Source organism: Crassostrea angulata, chromosome 10 (assembly GCF_025612915.1).
Source record: "Crassostrea angulata isolate pt1a10 chromosome 10, ASM2561291v2, whole genome shotgun sequence".
Taxonomy (NCBI): Eukaryota; Metazoa; Mollusca; class Bivalvia; order Ostreida; family Ostreidae; genus Magallana; species Magallana angulata.
This window is the reverse complement of record NC_069120.1, coordinates 47285233-47304719: the sequence shown is the minus strand read 5'-3', so window position 1 is coordinate 47304719 and position 19487 is coordinate 47285233. Positions and strand designations below refer to the sequence as shown.

The 19487-nt window shown below is 30.9% G+C and overlaps 1 pseudogene; it reads right to left on the bottom strand.

Moving 5' to 3' along the window:
- Positions 1–8549: 8549 nt before the first annotated feature.
- On the bottom strand, positions 8550–18821 carry LOC128166012 (receptor-type tyrosine-protein phosphatase alpha-like; annotated as a pseudogene).
- Between the last annotated feature and the right edge of the window lie 666 nt (positions 18822–19487).

Below are 19487 nucleotides of genomic sequence, written 5' to 3'. Positions count from 1 at the left end.
TTTTGAGCGATCGATCTTAAAATAAAAACTGTTCAAACAAGAGGCCTTTGGGCTACATCGCTAACGTTCCTGTAATATAAATATTTTACACGATAAGTTTTTATACAAAGGCACGCAACCAAAGTAAACAACAGTTACTGTTTTTCACAACACTTTACAGCTCAATTTTATTCATTAAGATAATTTTCAGTTTAATTCTAATAAATATATTCCGTTATTGAAAGACGCTCTGCTCTTGATTAACCAGGGCGTTCTGACATGGGTGAATGGGTGTTAATTATCCAATCAGCATATAATGGCTTCGAAGATGATGTTCTTGAATCAATACTGGCATTTTCCTGGCTGTCGTTATGGTCGAGCAATTTCCTAACTTGGGTGGAACCACTCATAAAAAGTCTTCTTTTAACATTTCCTTGTATTCCTAAATTACGACCACGTCCATGTTTGCAGTTTATTAGTATATGCAGCTGAGACAAAAAGCGGCTGGATGTTGCGGCACTTCAATTTCGAAATCAAAACAATCTGTTCGATGGGCGGCAAAGATATCGAATATAGCGTCGGCATTCTGATTGATGCGATCTCATGGAAGCTCTTTTCGGATATTGTTCACGTATGGCACATTCACTTCGTCAACATATTGCAGACCAAAATCTTCGTTACCAAATGAGTTTCAGTAAATGTGACTTTGCATTAGGACACTTTACCATCTGAGGAAGAAAACGCTTGGGTTTTCCTGAATAAATTTTTTGCGGGAAGAGTAAAGTTTCCCATTTGTTTTTTCAATAAGAAGCGTTATATTACGTTTGTCATCAATACTTGCAACTGTTTTGGCCCTCAGCTAGTTTGGTCCCAATTAATAATAATCAGAGAATACGGGGCAGACAATTCGCTCATCGCATTTTTAACTTTCCTCATGAGTTCTGATTTAGTGTTTTTAAAATCACTTGGCAAAGATTTAATGATTTCCATTCCTGTACGTTTTACAAAACCCATATTACGCAAACCTGATCTAGCAAAATGCTTTATAATTTCAATGTAGCCACCAACCAACCGGGCTGTTTTTCCCTGTCAAACTTTGACATAATAGCCCAACCCCTGCCATGACAATTTTAAAAGTTGATTACGCCTCTGTTAAGTTGCACTTGACGGATCCAATTTTGTTCTCCATTCAGGCGTGCATTCCAAGCAGGTTCCTTTTATGATGCTACATCTACTTTCCTGACAGTTCTCTCGACACGCTGTATCACAATGACTTCCATAAACACCAACAGCTGAACACATACAGTGCTACTATCCTAAAAGTTGACAAGAATAGGATACGATACAAGCTGCAGGATACATGATAGAAATACTAGGGTGAAACTCTAACTTTTCTTATCCTATCCAGCATCCTGTAGCCAATCAGATTCGAGTATAAATTTTAAAGTGGTTTTGTGAATGGAAAATTTATTTTAAAATATATTTAAAACGTCAATTTTGTTTGTAAAACAAAGTTAAACATTACAAAATTAATATTAATGTTATATATTTACAAAGCGGTAAAGAAAATTAATGTGCGCCACATTTTTGTCAATTAGAAATCAGCGTAGGTATGGAGTTACTGTTAAATTTTAGGCTGCACAATGCAGCGTAAAATTACAACATCAATTATGTTTTCTTGCCTTATTTGACAACCTCAACAGTATTAAAATATAAATAATCAATCTCCGAATAATCTGACGTAGAAGTAAACAAGTATCCTTATAACAAGAAAATAACGTTGTTTTGTGTGTACTTAATCATGTTTCATATAAGTTCCTCGATGTCCGATCACAAGGACGTATAAGGCCCGATAATTTACTGAACAGACCAAATTACGAAATGTATAAGAAAAGTAACTATAAATGGGCAAGAATTTATATTTCAACACTAGATTTGAATAATACCATCGTATATGGGCACTCAATTAATCTCTCCACACTGAATCTCATAGGACTCGGAAAAAAGTATTTTCATATTATCCTCAAATTGTTTATACACAGTATGCTATAATCTTAGTAATCTAAGTTATCTAATGCTATTATGTACACGTATACCATAATTCATATTCAATTCAAGTATTCTGAATATCAAATTAAACACAGTTTAAAAATTGAAATTTAGAAAAGCTAACATACATTTCCTCTGTAAAGTAAGAAACAGCGATTGATATTCATTCACAACTTCGATATGTTTTTTTCTTCGTCTTACTATGTTTAAATAGTTTTAATTTTTTTTACTCGTTTAGACCACCTTAACATAAAAACAGATTTCATGTCCAAATACATCTTTACTTGTGAGTTGGTCTATAATTACATTCTATTAATTTGTAACACTTCTACACTATCTCACATGTTTCCTTATAGAAATATTTATGTTACTTTTTAAGACGCATGCAAGATCATAAGTATTGAATTCAAAAAAATGCCATTATATTTAAAATGTAAATAGAGTGTACCATTTACGAAGTGTAAAAGTAGATCATTTATATGTAAAATGATATGACACTTAAGAAACATTAATTCTTAATACAGTTCAAGAATTCAAGAAATATCTTTTGAGCCAAAGAGATATTTAGCGTAGAAAGTCAGATGTTCCCATCATGTCTTTTAGCGTGTCAATAATCTTATATTTACATTCACTAAGTATGGTTCCCTCTATTTCTTTTAATCCAGTTTACTCATCTGTCAAATCTTTCAGCAACCTAAGAAAAATCACAGACTGCGCAAAATAAGCATGGTGATGACAGACTCAAAATCCAATGTGTGAGGACTTGTCTATTTCTTTTATCTAACAAACTGAAGTACAGTGACAATTATTACGTTACTTTTACTTATTTTGTACGATCAATTTATTTATTTTCAAAAGATAGTAAATATAAACAAAAAAAAATTGTTTTGGTGATTCATGCGGGTTTCATGCCTAAATAGTAATGCATACAGTTTTGTCTGTCAAATCTTAGATTTTGTTACTTATTTTTGATGTTTTATTTTTTAGATCCTCTTAGTCAAGATCTTACGTCGACATAAATCAATCAAAGTAATAAAAGTAAGTTGATTAATTTATATCTAATTGTACATGTATAACAAAACTATTTCATCGTTGAATGAATAGAAATTAAGCACGTGAAAGTGCAAAAGAAAAGTTTGTTATCTGAATATATTTACATTTTCCTGTGTCTTTGCCTATGATAACACTACGTATCGATTTTGTACTATTTTTGTGATCGGCTTCGACCGATCACTGTTGTGCCACTATGAGGCATACGGCAAATGCTTCCACATGCGCACATATTCCGCTTGCGTAAGAAGTTCTTATGAAAACTTGAAGCTTTGGTTTAGTATTTATATAACATTTTACTCAGTTTTATTTCAATTCATTTACCTTAAGAGATGCAAACATACATTAAATACAGTTCGACCTGTTAATTCAAGAATGCACATTTTGTCTCACGCGTAAGAATTCGATCGAAAGATTCATGACCTCGATGAGCTGACCTCGATCATAAGAAGATGCTCCATGACCTCGATCTACTGATGTTGCATAATAATTGTAGCTAGGAAGACGGCTTGATTTATAAACAAGGTTATGTTATAATGCGACTTCAATAGCAAATTATGATGGCATTCAATGTGTTTCAGTCGCATTAAATTATTTTGATAAAACTCTTTCGTTGTATACGTGTTACGTGAAGAGCCCTACTCAGTATTCTGAAGAAGAAGAAGAAGAAGAAGAAGATACATTAACATTTAATAATTACGTTAAAAATATCAAACTAGACAAGGAGTTTACGAACGGCTTTCCCCAAATTTATTTCAAAATTAATCAAAATTTGTTAACGGTTGATAATGATGAAATTATATATGGTGTACAGATTAAAAATATTATATATTTTGTTAAAATACAGTTATTTTTAGCTTGAAAGCTCAAGTGAGCTATTCTGATCACATTTTGTCCGTCGTCCGTCTGTCCGTCTGTCCGTCTGTCTGTCCGTCCGTCTGTAAACTTTTTACATTTTGAACTTCTTCTCTAAAACCGCTTATCCAATTTCAACCAAATTTGGCACAAAGCATCCTTATGGGAGGGCGAATATCAATTGCAAAAATAAAAGTCCGATCTGTATTCAAAGCGGAGAAAACCTTGAAACTGTAGAAAAAGGGGGTGCATTTTTAAAAATCTTCTTCTCAAGAGCTACTGATTCCAATTCAACGTAGTTTAGCATAAATTATCCTTATGGGGAGGAAAATATAAATTGCAAAAATTAAGTGCTAAATCTGTTTCAAATCTGAGTTATTACGAAAATAATAATAAAGAAAAGGCGTGTTTCAATCAGTTTAATAGCTTTGGGTTCGGCATCCGGTAAAATGGGTAGGCAAGACTTGGCCTGGGCAAAACAAAGATTGGCAGTTATTAATCTGCCAATCTCCTTAAAATTTCAGGATATTTGATGGACCAGTATATTTGTATTCGCTGTAAATATTGCTGCAAAATAATGCGTATTTGGAATTGACGATTGTCGATCTGCCTTGGCTTTTATTTTGCCACGGCCCGGGTTTGCATACCCATTTTACCAAGACTCGTATTCCATACTTCTAAAACGAGGTTCTTTGCTTAAAGCAGACATGACATTATACGAAAAAGGGTCGATCTGACTATGATGAATTTGCTTGTTGTGCAACAGTTCGCGTATGAAGGGAAATTTTTAAAACATGCAGAATATATTGTTGCCGATTTTGTGAAGTAAATTGAGGCTAAATATTTCAATGCGTTAACAGTTTTCACACATGACGTTAGTGTTAGCTTGTTCTGATTTTCGTCTCGTTTTCATTATTTCTGCTTTGTAACCTGGGAACTATCGTCTGTATTTCGTGATTTTTACGTATCAAATCAAACAGAGACTTCGGTAAATCAAACAGTTAACTGTTTACCTGCGCAAATTAAGCAAAATCTGATGTATCAAAAAGTACTGAAAATACAATTCATTCTATCGGTAATTCGATCGGCGTTATATTTTGCGTAATGGTAGATTAATGCAATAGGTTTTGTTGCGATGCTCGGAATTTTCTCGAGTTTATTCAGTTTAAATAGAGTTTGATATCGCTGACGGAAATATGTAGGTATATATACATGTATATATATAATTCATTTCGAAAAAATAAATTGTGTTCTTTATTTGTTACAGTGAATGTTTCTTGTGTTTAATTGTTTTCAATTTCTATTTACTAACCATATTTGAGTGTTAAGCTTCAAATTATAAGCAAGATACAGAGATTTGCTCACAATTCTATGTTTGTACACAGATCTTAAAAACTAAAGATTAAAAAAGTAAAAAAATTGTCAATATTTATTAAGAAAATTTTCAAAATCAGAAACCAACTTTAACATCTTATTGTATTGTTAACTTAACCTTTTTTCGTCATTATTACTCCTACTGTACATGTGATCCTTCACTGTGTTTGTGTACATTTGTATAAACTGATTTTGAACCTCAAATACCAGTGAACTGGTCTTGAGTGAATAAAAGAATATAAAATCTTAGGCCATTCTTTTTTTCCATTTTAAATGCTGAAATAATAAGTTAAAATTCATAAGCTGAATGTAATAAACTCATGTGAACAAAATATGACTCAAACCTAGGGGAACTGTGAGCTCTGTATCTTGCTTATAATTCTACGATTGACGCTGAAATTTTGGTTGAACATTTGAAATTCTCTATGAATTAGAGTATGTTAAATAATTGTACAAACAAAATAAAAGAATGATATTCTGTATATGCCTACTCTCTGGGCCCTCTCTTTATACAATAAATAATGTGAAATCTACATCATTTTTGATAGTTTTTCAGACACGAGTAAATAAAAACGACATCTTTAAAACAGTTTCCATATTTCTGAAACATTTCTGTTGCGGGGATAAAGTAATTATCGCTATTCCTAAGAATATCACAGCGGAAAATTATCCTGGTTTGTACGCGAAGTAAATAAGAGTCATTTAATTATAATGGAGAAGACAAATAAAAATTTTGAATGTTTTTAATTTGAGGAATTGAGCACATTGAGGTACAATTTTCTTTTTCACATCTATACATGTAGGATTTTTTAAAATAAAAAACAATAAATACTATATATTTTTTTAAATACAATAACTAGTAAGTAGTTGATGAAAATAATGTACCAACATGTATATGCTCTCATATATTTTGATCGCTTTACAAAGTGTGGAGGGGGGGGGGTGCAGAACGAAAATATAGAGAATTGGAAGTTAACAACTTAACAGTGTACCCCTACCAAATGTTTAGTTTTATATCTTGCGTAGGATTTTCTTATTCTGGTAAAATATAGTATGTCATGAAGGTACAATGTCAAAGATTACGTATATACAAAAATAAGTGTAAAATTCGAATACTTTACAATATTTATTTTCTGTTATTCTACCGAGGGACCATATGGCACAATATCTTTTGAACGCCCATTGTTGCTCAGGTGAGCGATGTGGCCCCATGGGCCTCTTGTTTTTAACTATTTTATATCAAACTGCTCTTGTTGATTGCTTCTAGCTATCTATATATCTTTATTGCCGATCATTCCTTTAAAAGGAATACTTGTTTACTATTTGCTTATTTATATTTACATATTTAACCGTGCAATGGCTTAAAAGTATATAAATATTAGTAAAAAGGAAACATTCTTTGAATATAATGAGGTGATAATTTCGGTCGGGGCGTGATCAAATCTATCATAAAGCCCTTCGGGCTTTATTGGATTTGATCACGCCCCAACCAAAATTATCACCTCATAATACTCAAAAAATGATTCTTTATTCCTTTAAAAAATTCCACTTGTATCAAGGAATTATTCAAGAGATGTTTTTTGTCTTCATCCTTCTTAGGGAACGAAAATTCAATGCCTATTATCTCCAGCAAAATACCAGCCTCTATTTAGCTCTTTTATCATAAACATTTTAACATCCGGTTGAATGTGTAATAAGCCATAATTAGTTGCAATCAATAAAATGACATTCAAATATTTATGGTTATGATGCCATTCAATAACATCAGCATTATTTCAAAATTCTCAAGAATTATTCAATGTTGCTGATTCATTTATCTAATGCTTGTGTCTGCACCACTTAACATACATTGTACATTCGCAGTATGATCCTGTCACTGGGATTAATTTCAAAGTAATTGTGTCAACATGGCATTTTGGCCGGTAATTAAAAAAAAAATTACAGAACTTTACGGGTCTATTCTCAAATGTCAATGTTTATAAATAAATGTGATAACCTCTGCCTCCAACACCATGTAAAAGTGATACAACTAATTTGCCATACTTTTGATTCTTAGGCACCTCTTGTTCTAAAGAGTTCCACAAAGTATATCAAATAACTTGTACATATGATCGACGTAGTACTATTATCTTATAAGGTACATTTTTTTCTTATCATATTTACAGCAGGCATATTTTCAGCAAAAATGAATTCACGTAAATACTATTACTTAGAAGTCACTACAAATAATAAACGATAAGTATATCGATATGCATTAAAACGTCTTTAAACTAAGTATATTTTAAAAAAGTTTGTATTTAGATATGCCGCTTTGCAACTTAACTTTTTGGCAAAACAAGGTAACATATTTTCAGGATTAGGAATTTTATGAGCATATTGGCGTATATAAGCTATATGATCCATTTTCAATTTGTTTACCAATTCATGTGACGTTTTACTAATTATTTTCATTTACTGATTAAAGTGTATAAATACTAACACCTTTGTAATGTAATTTTTTTCTTATTAATTAACGTGTTTGATTTCACAATTGCAAATGCATTTAAGTTTTACATTTATATTCTCGTTTTTCCTGTGTCTTTCTGGTATCACAATGATTCACATTTGCAACGCCTAGTACAATACATTTCTTCAATGACATAATGACGTACGATGGGGCCCACTATTAATCATACAAATGAAATTAAGTATCAATGCAAGTAGTTTGATAGTTAGTCGTTGAATTATTAGAATTCTATAGATATAAGTAATAAGAAATTATTCTTTGAATATTATGTGATAATTATGAACAAGGCGTTCTCTTCGGGGTTTATTGGATCTGATCACGCCCCGATCAAAATTTATTATCTCGTAATACACGTACAAAAATTGGACCCTTTTCCTAAAATAATAGATTTTGGAATAAGTTAAATAATTTTCAACTTATAACAACTGTTTAAGACTTTGAATCATTTAAATATGGTATAACTCAAATGATATGAAAAGATGACATTACAGATGTAATATGGAGAAGCAGTATTGTGTTGCAGAGTGTGATTTTTCTTTGGTGGCATCAAATATGGCACTCATCTTTGTCCATAGTTTTATAATCTTCATCCTTTGTAAAAAAAATAGTCCTCATTATCTTAATAAGTTGTTTTGGTCTCTAAATAAATACTTTAAAAATAAAGATAGATTTGATAGGTATTTTCGTTTCCACTCGACCACCTACAAAAATCCGAACTTTATTTACCTCAGTAAGGTACATGAGTGTGTATTTGAACATATACAAAAATACCTTTTAAACCACAAGTAAATTAGTTATCCCATACATGTGTAAATAGTGTTGCTGACACATTATCAAGATGAAATTTTGGTTTCTTTGTATATAATTTTAACTTCAATTCAAATCGGTCTTGAACATAGAATATCTAAAACAAGCACAAACAAAAATTCTATTAAAAGAAAATTTTGTATTGTAAATTATACTATAAGCTAAGTTAAAATGTAAAAAAAAATGATCTATTAATTTCAACTATAAGCTGAAAGTTTGTGTAAGATAAATAAGTATCCTTTTAATTTAAAAACGAAAGACTAAGACAATCGTTCATCAACAAAGCTCAAGTAATCATTATATTTCAATTAATTATTAAATCATAAGCGTTTTGATATACATGTATATCATGTAAAGAAAACTTAAACTGAGAAGGCTTTTTTTAACATCGAGTACATATGTAAACACTCCTAAGGATTTAAAGTAGTAAGCAATTTTTTTTAAAAACTATGTTTAACGTTCTAGTCATGTTTATCTCATTAATGTTCATCGTCATGCATGTCGTACATAATATAACGGATTTTTAAAAAAAAATATACGTTCTTTACAAGCCATATATATGCAGTCTTTAAAGCTTATATATTAAATTCTAGCCATATTCTAATTCATCATATTACAATCATTGTCGTGTATTAAGTATTGAATCTAGATTTATCATAATGTTTTTCAATTTACACAACACATGAGTTCATAATCTAGGCGTTTGCATAAACACTCTCATTCTGTAAATATTCTGCCACTGCACTGTAACACAATTGGTATTCCTCCTTGAAAAATAAAGAAAAAATTTATTACGAATGCGTTACATCACTTAATGTGTGACAAAGTATCTTTGATCTGTTTATTTCAACAATATATAATATACATGCTATGCCATATTGATTTTTTTTACATATATGCTATTTAGGACACAGGTGCTTAAGGACAGGACAACTCCCCTCACCCATTTACACCCCCACTCTTAAGTATAGACCCCGGAACTTAACTCTCTTTTTATTGAAATATCCTTCAATGCACATAAATATCTAAAACAAAAATTCGCCGAAGTTTAAAACCTCCCTATATATAAAATGCAACAATGTTGCGAACGGTTTGTTCCCGTTTTGCACACATTTGAAAATTAGGTATCGAAAAAATGTGTGCGAAACGGGAATTTGACCAGGTGAGATAATTGCTTAATTGCTATAGTCTATATCACAATTCCTGTAAGGGCAATTGACAATGAAATAAATAAAACATATCTACTCGCAATTGATATTTACATTTATTTTATGTTACAATATAACTTGCATAAAAGCACATTTACATAATATTGACATCCATGTTCTGGAATTGAATTTTAAACATCGATTTGGTCATGAACATGTTCATTAATTTCTTTAAACAAAACAGATTTTTGTATAATGTTGTATATATAGTGATTTTGTTTAACTTCCTGCCTTAAGGAAGTAAATGTACACGCTACAAGTTTGAAGAGAAAATATCATATATTAATATTTATTTATTGCTTTTGCTTACATAAATGGAGGAAATGTGTCTAGTGAAAACGCTGCTAATTATAGAAATAATTTTTCATTTATGCTGTGGCTTGAATAATCGAAGAAAATACTATTAGACAAATTAATGTATGATGATATGATGATAAATAGGCAATTTTATATGCTTCAAAAACTGAAAATATTTTTTCACAAAACCTATCAAATGTAGACAAGAAAAGTGACCCGCAATATACTAAAGCGGTGAAGTCGATCATAAGATCTACTGTCAAGGCTGCTACTTCGAAGATTAAAATATTTTGTATAAAGGTCTGTTTCTTTTCATAATAATCTTTCTGTTGATACCAAACAACCAATTATAAACATGCGTTTTACATATTTTGCAGCTACAATGTAAGTTGTAAAAAGAGACACGGAGTATCCCACATGACTGTCCGTGTAGTTTTCCCCATTATCATATAATTATCCACTGAATCAGCTTCCAATTGGCCCGGGACCAACAATTTTTCATCAATTCATCGAGTTTAAAGTAAATGGGCAAAAATGTAAAAGTTAAATCATCTAATCCTTAGTTTTCTTATCAGTGAGCGGAAATTTAAGACTAAAAAATTAATGATCTCAAGTTATTTTATGAAATGAAATTAATGGTGATAGTCATTAGTTATTAGTCTAAAACACAACAAAATATCTATATTCTTCTTGTTTCATGGCGCTGATGAATGAATGATAAAACACAAGAAAAAATCCAGGTAAAATCTTTGACTGAAAGCAGACTATAATTGCTATCACAACACAATTCACACCTATTGTTCTTTACCCAATTATCAAATGTGTGCAAAACGGGAACACACTGTTGCGAACTGCGTTTCCTAGCCGAGAGGCACTCCCGGTGAATATTTGTTGCTATATACTATCAGACTACAACTGCCAGTAAAACGATGACCTCATGTCATACCCCGGTAATTCTCATCACTGAATATCTTCATGCCTAGCCCATATAAATACATTTGGTATTTGGGACTGATTTTCGCCGTCAAGTCAAGTTTTGAACCGATTCATCTAGGATGAACGGAAGCGAGGGTTTATTGCAAAGAAGATAACTCCGCTCATAAACAGAGAAATTCCGATTATGTACCGTTATGAGAATAATGTAACAGATTTACGAAATTGTATCTCTTGAAAAAAATACAATTAGAAATATGGATTCTTATCTATTTTATCGTCTTGGGTACTGAAAAATCTTAAAGAATGCACTCACACTGAATACTGAGTATATTACAATGAAAGACGTAAAAGATATATATATATATATATATATATATATATATATATATATATATATATATATATATATATATATAAAATGAATGTGAAGAATTACGAGAAATAACGTTAATATAAACTTTTACAAATGTACGCCTGTTTACGATAATTCATACCAGACTTGATAAAAACTCCGGTCTCCGAGTCTGAAGCTGTCGTGTGATGGTGAATAAATCCACTTCTTCATCCATCATCATCTGTTCCAGGGCGTTAAATACAGCACAGAATGGACCACACCGTTTAGCACCATCACTGTTAACACACAGACAAATAATCTTCAAATCTGTACTCTTATATGTTAGTTTACATGCATTAATTAATACTTGGCTTAATAAAGGTAAAGAAATCTTTGGTATTATTAATTTAGATCTTATTAATTTTGATTTAGATTTGTAAAAAATTTCAAATAATTTAAATCACAATTTTTAGCTATAACATTTAGCTGAATATAAACAGCGTCACTATGTAACCTAGAGAGAACTAAAATTCTTCCATCAGGATAAGCCATTTCTTCCTTCTTTGTATCTTGTATTAGGTCAACTAATATGCTGGCATTTTCGATTTCATTCTCTTTCCACTGTCTACACTCAAGTATAGAAACTGGCATGCTTCCACCTCCCTGCAAAAGTAACAGAGTAACACAGGGACTTGCGTATTATCATACGTTTACTTGAACTTTTGTGTACATTGTTAGATAGATAAACAGTTTAAACCTTGTGCTGCAACGTAATGTTAGTCCTGGCTATGGATTTAGTCTTTGATTTCTCAGATATGGCTGTGATAAATGACCCCACCGTTTTGCTTTCATGCTTTGTTGGAAGCCAGAGAGAAGTCTTAAAATAAAAAGGAAATTACATGTACATGTACCTATTACCTTTAACTTCCATATCATCCAGAATATCACTTCAAAAGTGAAAATATATTTTGGAAGGTTCCTACAGTATAGTATATTTTTTCACTTCGTATATATAGTCAAAATCTTTACCGATTCCACCTCCATTAAAAGACACAGGGATACAATGGTAGGAGTGTAGTAAGCTTCCACAAGTCTCAGGAAGTCTTCTGTGTAGTCAGGGAGAGGATATTGGGCACTGATAAATCGGTCGGTTATTGTAAACGACTGAAACAAAATATTGGAAGAAAGGTAGTACAATCAATATTTACAATCATTCACCAAGATAATAATCTTTTCCACTCCTTTATTTATGAAACTATGAGCTTCTGGAATTTGAAGGGTCGTACAAACCGAATTAATCTTATACCGTTTATTTGTACCGCGAGGATATTGATTGACGGTAATTGACACTTGCTGAAAACTACAAGATCTTCGCCCGACTTCGGTCACCATGGTATACGAGGTAAAAGGAAGTCTTTAAACCTAACACATAATCGCTTCCTTTATGGATTACCGATTCTAGTTTATTTTATTATGAACCGACATAAATATGTCAAATGACCCTTCCCTCGAGTTGACTCATTTACTAAGTGAATTTAGTTTGTAGCAACTCCTGTGATAAAATCTTTAAAAAGAACGCAAAATGTAAACTAAAATAATAATTAAAACTATTTGAAAATCTTTGAACAATTATTGCATGGGAGAAATATAAAAACATATTTTTTTTAACAATAAACCTGTCCAAGAGAATCTTGACAGTAAATACGCATGTGTAATAATATAGAAGGTGGAACCCCGTAACACGTTGTAATGTATATATTTTTGGACCAAAAATAATTATTAATCTTAATGAAATAATTGAATTTATTTATTAATGGAGAAATTAGTAATTTTCTGAAAGTGTATACATTTTTTAGTAGTACAAAAAATATCGAACCCGTTTGGAAATATTTTTTCAAGTCGGTTCTTTTAATAAGATGCACATACTGTCTCTTTAAGCCAAGATAATTTCTTATAAATAAACATGAAAAATTAAACAATCTTAGCATTTTTAATTATTTAACACTACACGCATAATAAGTCAGAACGTTGCTTAGAAAAAGTATACCTGTACAGAGACTGCGTTGTAATAGGTGTTTTTATTTTTCGTGTTGGTTAACGGACAAAGGTAGCATTCAACTGTGTTGTAAAAATAATTTTTTTTAAATAACCTTTACAATCAAGTATGTTTGTAAACAAAAAAACCATTATCTATTTTTTGGTAAATAAAATTATACCAATCTAAGCACCAGCCTTTGTCTTAAAAATAGTAGAATATGTATTACGATTGAGTTTCAAAGTATTATGTAAAAAGGTTTTATTATAAGCCCAACTCGTTATATGCTTTGAACGTAAAACATCTTAAGAACAATTTTCGAATTACATTCTTTATTTTGAAATCTTCATGAGATTATAATGAATACAAAAATACCTGGTAAGACACTAGGCACATAATTCGCCGATATGTTTAAACGCCCTGATTTATAATCTTCTTGTGTGTATTCTTTTCTTACAGACAAAAGTTCCTAAGTAATGCATTAAATACATAAATATTGGTGGTATTACAATGAATAAAGTAATGGGAATGGTAAATTTCATTCAGCATTGATTACTTATTTTAATTTCGCTAAACAATAAGAGAAATTTTTTTAGAATGATTATACACTAAAATACCTCAAACTCCACCATAATGGGATACGTGTTGCCAGTACCTTTGATACCACAGGAATCCTGAAATTCTTGTAGAAATTTTGTTGATAATATAGAACGTGGTCTTCCTCTAAAAGATTCTTGTAACGTCAGGTACACTAGTTTGTACTGATCCTAAGAATACGACAGAAAAAAAGATAATAAAACTACTAAAAAAACAGTAACAAAGAAATACTTGGTACTACGTTTTTTTGAGTATTAAAGAGCATCAGCATTTTTAAATCAAATTACTGTTGATTTAAATGTTGGAGAAAGAATATGAATAGCAAATTTGACGTCTAATTACTACACAGTTATCGAATTTTAAATCACACTTTACAAATGTTTTTTAAAATATATTGAATATTCATGGCGCAAATATTGTATATGTGATTTTGATAATATATAAATAGAGAAACAGCGACTATAAATAGACAACTTTGCTTAATTTTAAACTATTTCAAAAAGATGATGGCGAAGAAATAAAATTCCTAATGTACGATTACAAAAAGAATTTAAAATCAAATTGGTCAGAACTTGTTTTTTCTTTTAATTTCCTTTTATCAATTTGTATCCTGAATGATATATGGTATGTTAATTCCAGCAACTTTGTAACGTTATCAAAAATATATGTAAAACTTTTTCATGACAATGCAATCTTACCTCTGCTTGGATCATGTTCATCCTCGCATTTCTCATCCTCTCAACATACATAAGAACGTTCACTTTTCCAGTTTTATCTCCTTCCTTATACAACGCATCTAGTGCTATAAAGGTTCCAGTTATGCCCGTTCCTCCACTGCCAAACGTACATTACGGTAATGCTTTACTTTGGACCAGAGAGAGAGAGAGAGAGAGAGAGAGAGAGAGAGAGAGAGAGAGAACCTGCAGTTGACAACGATGCATCCCTGAGGGTGTTCCTCTGCAGTTTTCATCACGTGACGATGGAACACCACTAGACTGAGTGGTTCTGGGACCCCGTGATCCGGCCACTGTGTGTAGTGGAACATGAACACGTCTCGCTCAGTCTTATCCTTAGAATTTAAAAAAAAACACATAAAAGCGGCCACTTAAATTGAAAAAAAAGGTCAGTTCATGCATGTATATCCAGTTAGTTACAAATCCATTAAGAAAGATTAATAGTATTAATATATTTAGTTGAATAGTGTTTGTACATTATGTTTATACTATGATATTGTTATTACTCCAGTTTTTATGTTGCGACATTTTACCGGAATAGAGATTATTCCTTAATGTCTCACGACATGGTTTTAAGTTTTTCAGTCTTCGTTCAGAATTATGTTGAAATCCAAATGCATTTTGCAGGTTTCTTTTTTCTACTCGAAATAAAAATCTTAGAGTCCAACATAGAGAATTCACCTTCGGAACTACACCTTGGATTTTATTTGCATTATATTTCAACAAAATGGTATAAAAGTAGATTACATCATCTTAAGTAAGGTATCAAACACCAATATTTTAAATAACTTACAAAACTGGTGTGTATTCTTAGGTGTCTTATGAAATGCTCGGCATATATTCTCTCTCTTTGGCACCGAATGGTAATGTTGCCATTCTTTTTTGTATCGTTATGGTCTGGCCAGTACTTTGCAATTTTTTTCTGAAATAGAGCGAATAAGTTTGCAACATTTTGCAACATTTCAACACTCACGTTACATATGCATAATGTGATCATATAAAGAATTTTTTTTTGTAAATGGTATCAAGAAAAGTTGAAAAACATACAGAATTGGCCTCGTTAGTATTTGTGAAACAAACAATGATTCGTGTGTTTTCTTGCCACACCATTCTCCAGAAATCAACGATTGTACTCTTTTTAGGCCCTGATAAAAAATTAAATGAAGTACTTAAGTTCATATCATCAAATTTGATGCAATTAATAGTTTATGTTTTTATTATAGTTACAGACAACAAGTGAATATTACCTTGTGTTGCTATGTAAGATTTCTTTCCAAAGACATCCTGTTTAATGATATTAAAATTTAATGAAACAAAAAATAATTTGGGAGCAATAACACGCGATAAACTTTATAGTTAGCAATGACAAAATTAGATGCATGTGTTTATCATTGAAAAAAAATGGCTCTATTTAAACTGTTTTTCATTGGTTTTTTCAAATGTCAACTGACCTCAATATAGTTGGCGTTAATGTAGTCCGATTCATTCGCCAAGGTGTCGAGAACAACACGGGAGTGGTCATCTTTGAATGCAGAATTTAATAGATTTAATCTAATTAAGGAGTTGTCATGCAAAAGATGTTCAACATTATTTTTTAAGTTTAAAGAAAGAAAAGTTATCCAAAAGTACTCAATGATAAAATGTTAAATTATATGCCATAAAGTTAATTGGGGATTTTTTCGCTTGCCTCAAAATTTATATTTTCTTGGGTATTCAGTTTCTATAAAAACTTTGTAATACATTACTATTTTAATTTAACATAATGCATACATCTCTTTCTAGCGACTTCTAGGTTGGTGCTTATCTACAGTGTATCTAAATTTCTCGATGAACACGAATATATGTATGAATCAACTGATAAAAAAGAGATTTGATTTAAAACAAAATGATCACAGATTTTGTTTAATTATCTATTAGTGTTCACCTACAAGGAAATATTGTAGTGTATTTATTCTTTGATAAATTTTCTTGTCTCTTCCCTTCAATGCATGGATGTAACTCTCCTCTTGGAATTGCCTGTATAAGTGTATTATAAATGGTTATCAAGATTTTGATCATCAAATACACTGATAATGCTAACCAGATCGATATTTTTAATCAAATGACAAAATTAGATACTTTAAATGATACATTCAACATACTTTATATTCTTCATCCAACTTTGTATTCTTGATTCCATTGAAATGTTTTGTTAAAGTTTTTATGTGTACAGAGGTTTTGGATGATGTAGTTGTTTTATTTCCAACTGTCTCTGTAGTTTCAGAATTAAATTGTGCATTATGGTTTCCATTTTTGTCGGCTCGCTTACGTTCAGCTACCAATGTATGAATACAATGTTAATCATTAACATAAGAAATCAACTTCAAAAACTTCAGAAAGGGTATCACTTACTATTATTACAGTAATCTCCATTCTGCCCATCTTTGCAAAAACATGATCCATCGACATAGTGACATGGACTTTCATTGCAAACAGCAGAACAATTCTGTTTACAGTTATTTCCATATGTTCCAGGTGAACACGCTTTGAAAAAATTATTATCTCTTTTTATTTTGATTTTAAAAGAACCACAATCACTTCACATACTATCATTTTCGAAATGTTTATCAAAAAACTTTTTCATGAATTGTGTAAACAGTATTTTTGCATCATACTTTTAACTAAAACTAGATGCTGTCATTAGACAGTACAGTAATACCCGCACCAAGTGTTTGCCCCTAAATAACACTGTTTTGTACCAGTTTAATTAAAAATGAAGTCCACATGCAAGCTCCGGTTATACATTTAAAAATTATAATTTTCATAACTGAAGGATGAGATCCCTTCCCATATCATAATACACATAAGCAGCACTGTATGTGCAATTTGGGGTTGAACTGTTTGCAGTGAATTTTCAGTTAATCAATAATTTTAACATTTTATGTCATAGAAAGTATATAACGGTCTACATGTATATAATTATTACAAACAAAATTAAAAATTAAATTCCCCGTGGCAGTTGCCGGTTTTAGATTTGCTTCTGTGTGCCTACATGTACATCATCGTGTGCACAGATTTAGAGAAGGGGTGGGAGTGAGGGGTCCAGACCCCCCCCCCCCTTCCCATGAAAATTCATTTAAATATCAATTGTAAAATTACCAAAAAAACACCTTGGACCCCAATGGTCTTACAGACATGTAAATGCTCTAACCCGTTGCGCTTCAATGTAAGGTAACATTATTTGGGGGGTAAATATTTAATTAATATTTAATAAACTTTATTGTTTATCTCAATAGGAAGTATACATCACAATATGCAGGTGTCCTGCACGACCTTAAAGCTGTTATTTACCTAATAAAATAGTGCAAGTGGATTTGAAGAATAGGTCATAAAAATACATGCATATTACAAATAACTGATCTTTGTCTGAAGTTACGTACACAACACAGGTCTGCAGGTCTCATTAGCGGGAACTAGTTTTACCCAGCTCTTCGATTAGATGGGTCTTAGATGTACAGATTACATACATGTCTGTGTTTTCCATATGCAGAAAAGGATTAGTTTTTTTTTCATTATGATCATTATTCACAAGAGTAAACAAATATACAAAAACTTCAAAAATTTCAATTATTAGCGTACAGACATCTTGTATAATTCCTTAATTTTTCATATTAATGCTACAGATAATGTACAAGTTTTCATTGAGAAAACATTTAAAGGTATCTAACTATTTGTCTTAAAACATGTATATCAATACATGTTTATACATATAAATATTCATACATAGAAATAACGTTTTTATTTTTGGTATATAATTGTTTATGTAATATGTATTAAGAGATACATGTACGTCGATAATCTATAGATAAGCATAACTATGACTCACAATATTTGCGTCTAATATACTTGTGCACACACACACACAAATTGTGTACAAAAATATGAAAAAACTGGTACATAGTAAGCTATCTTAGTAAAAGGTAGAAATATATTAAGTAAATGTACATGTAATACCCTGGCTAACCCGGAGGACAAACACATCTACATACAGACCATCACATGGTCCCCGGGTGAAGCACATATACACATAGGCAGACCCTAAGTGTCTAGGGTATACAATAGTAATCACAATATATTTATTAATGTTTTAAGTTTTGATAAATATTTCGATGATTTTAAGTACATTGTAATGTAATTCATATCTCTTATTAAGTAATTCTTTACATAATCGATTAGACTTTGAGAGGTTTCATTTTTTTTCTTCAAATCTACATAACATCTTAAATTTGTAAATTTTATAAGCAACATAAAATATAATATTATTCAAAAATTGTACCTTGAGGTTATTTTCATAATAGAAGCCTATGATTACATGTTTCCACATAATATCAAAATGCAAAGTCGTACACAGTTTTGACCATATTTCTTTGACATTGTCACATTCAAAAAAAAAGATGTTCAACGTACTCTGTTGTGTCTTGACAATAATCACAACATTTGCTTGGTCCTAACTTACATTGATGTAAAAATAAATTGCAACTTAATATATTATTCAATAATTTGTAATTAAATTCGCATATGTTCTTATCATATATGTTTTTAATGTTTATTCTTTTCCAGTTTTCTTTTTGAACGTTAAACATGTTATATAATAGGATTTATAAATGGGTTTTTGGAACTTTGTAGTCAACAAATTTTCATAAAAGAATTTACATTTTTTGTCTGTTATTGTATGCCATCCTAAATG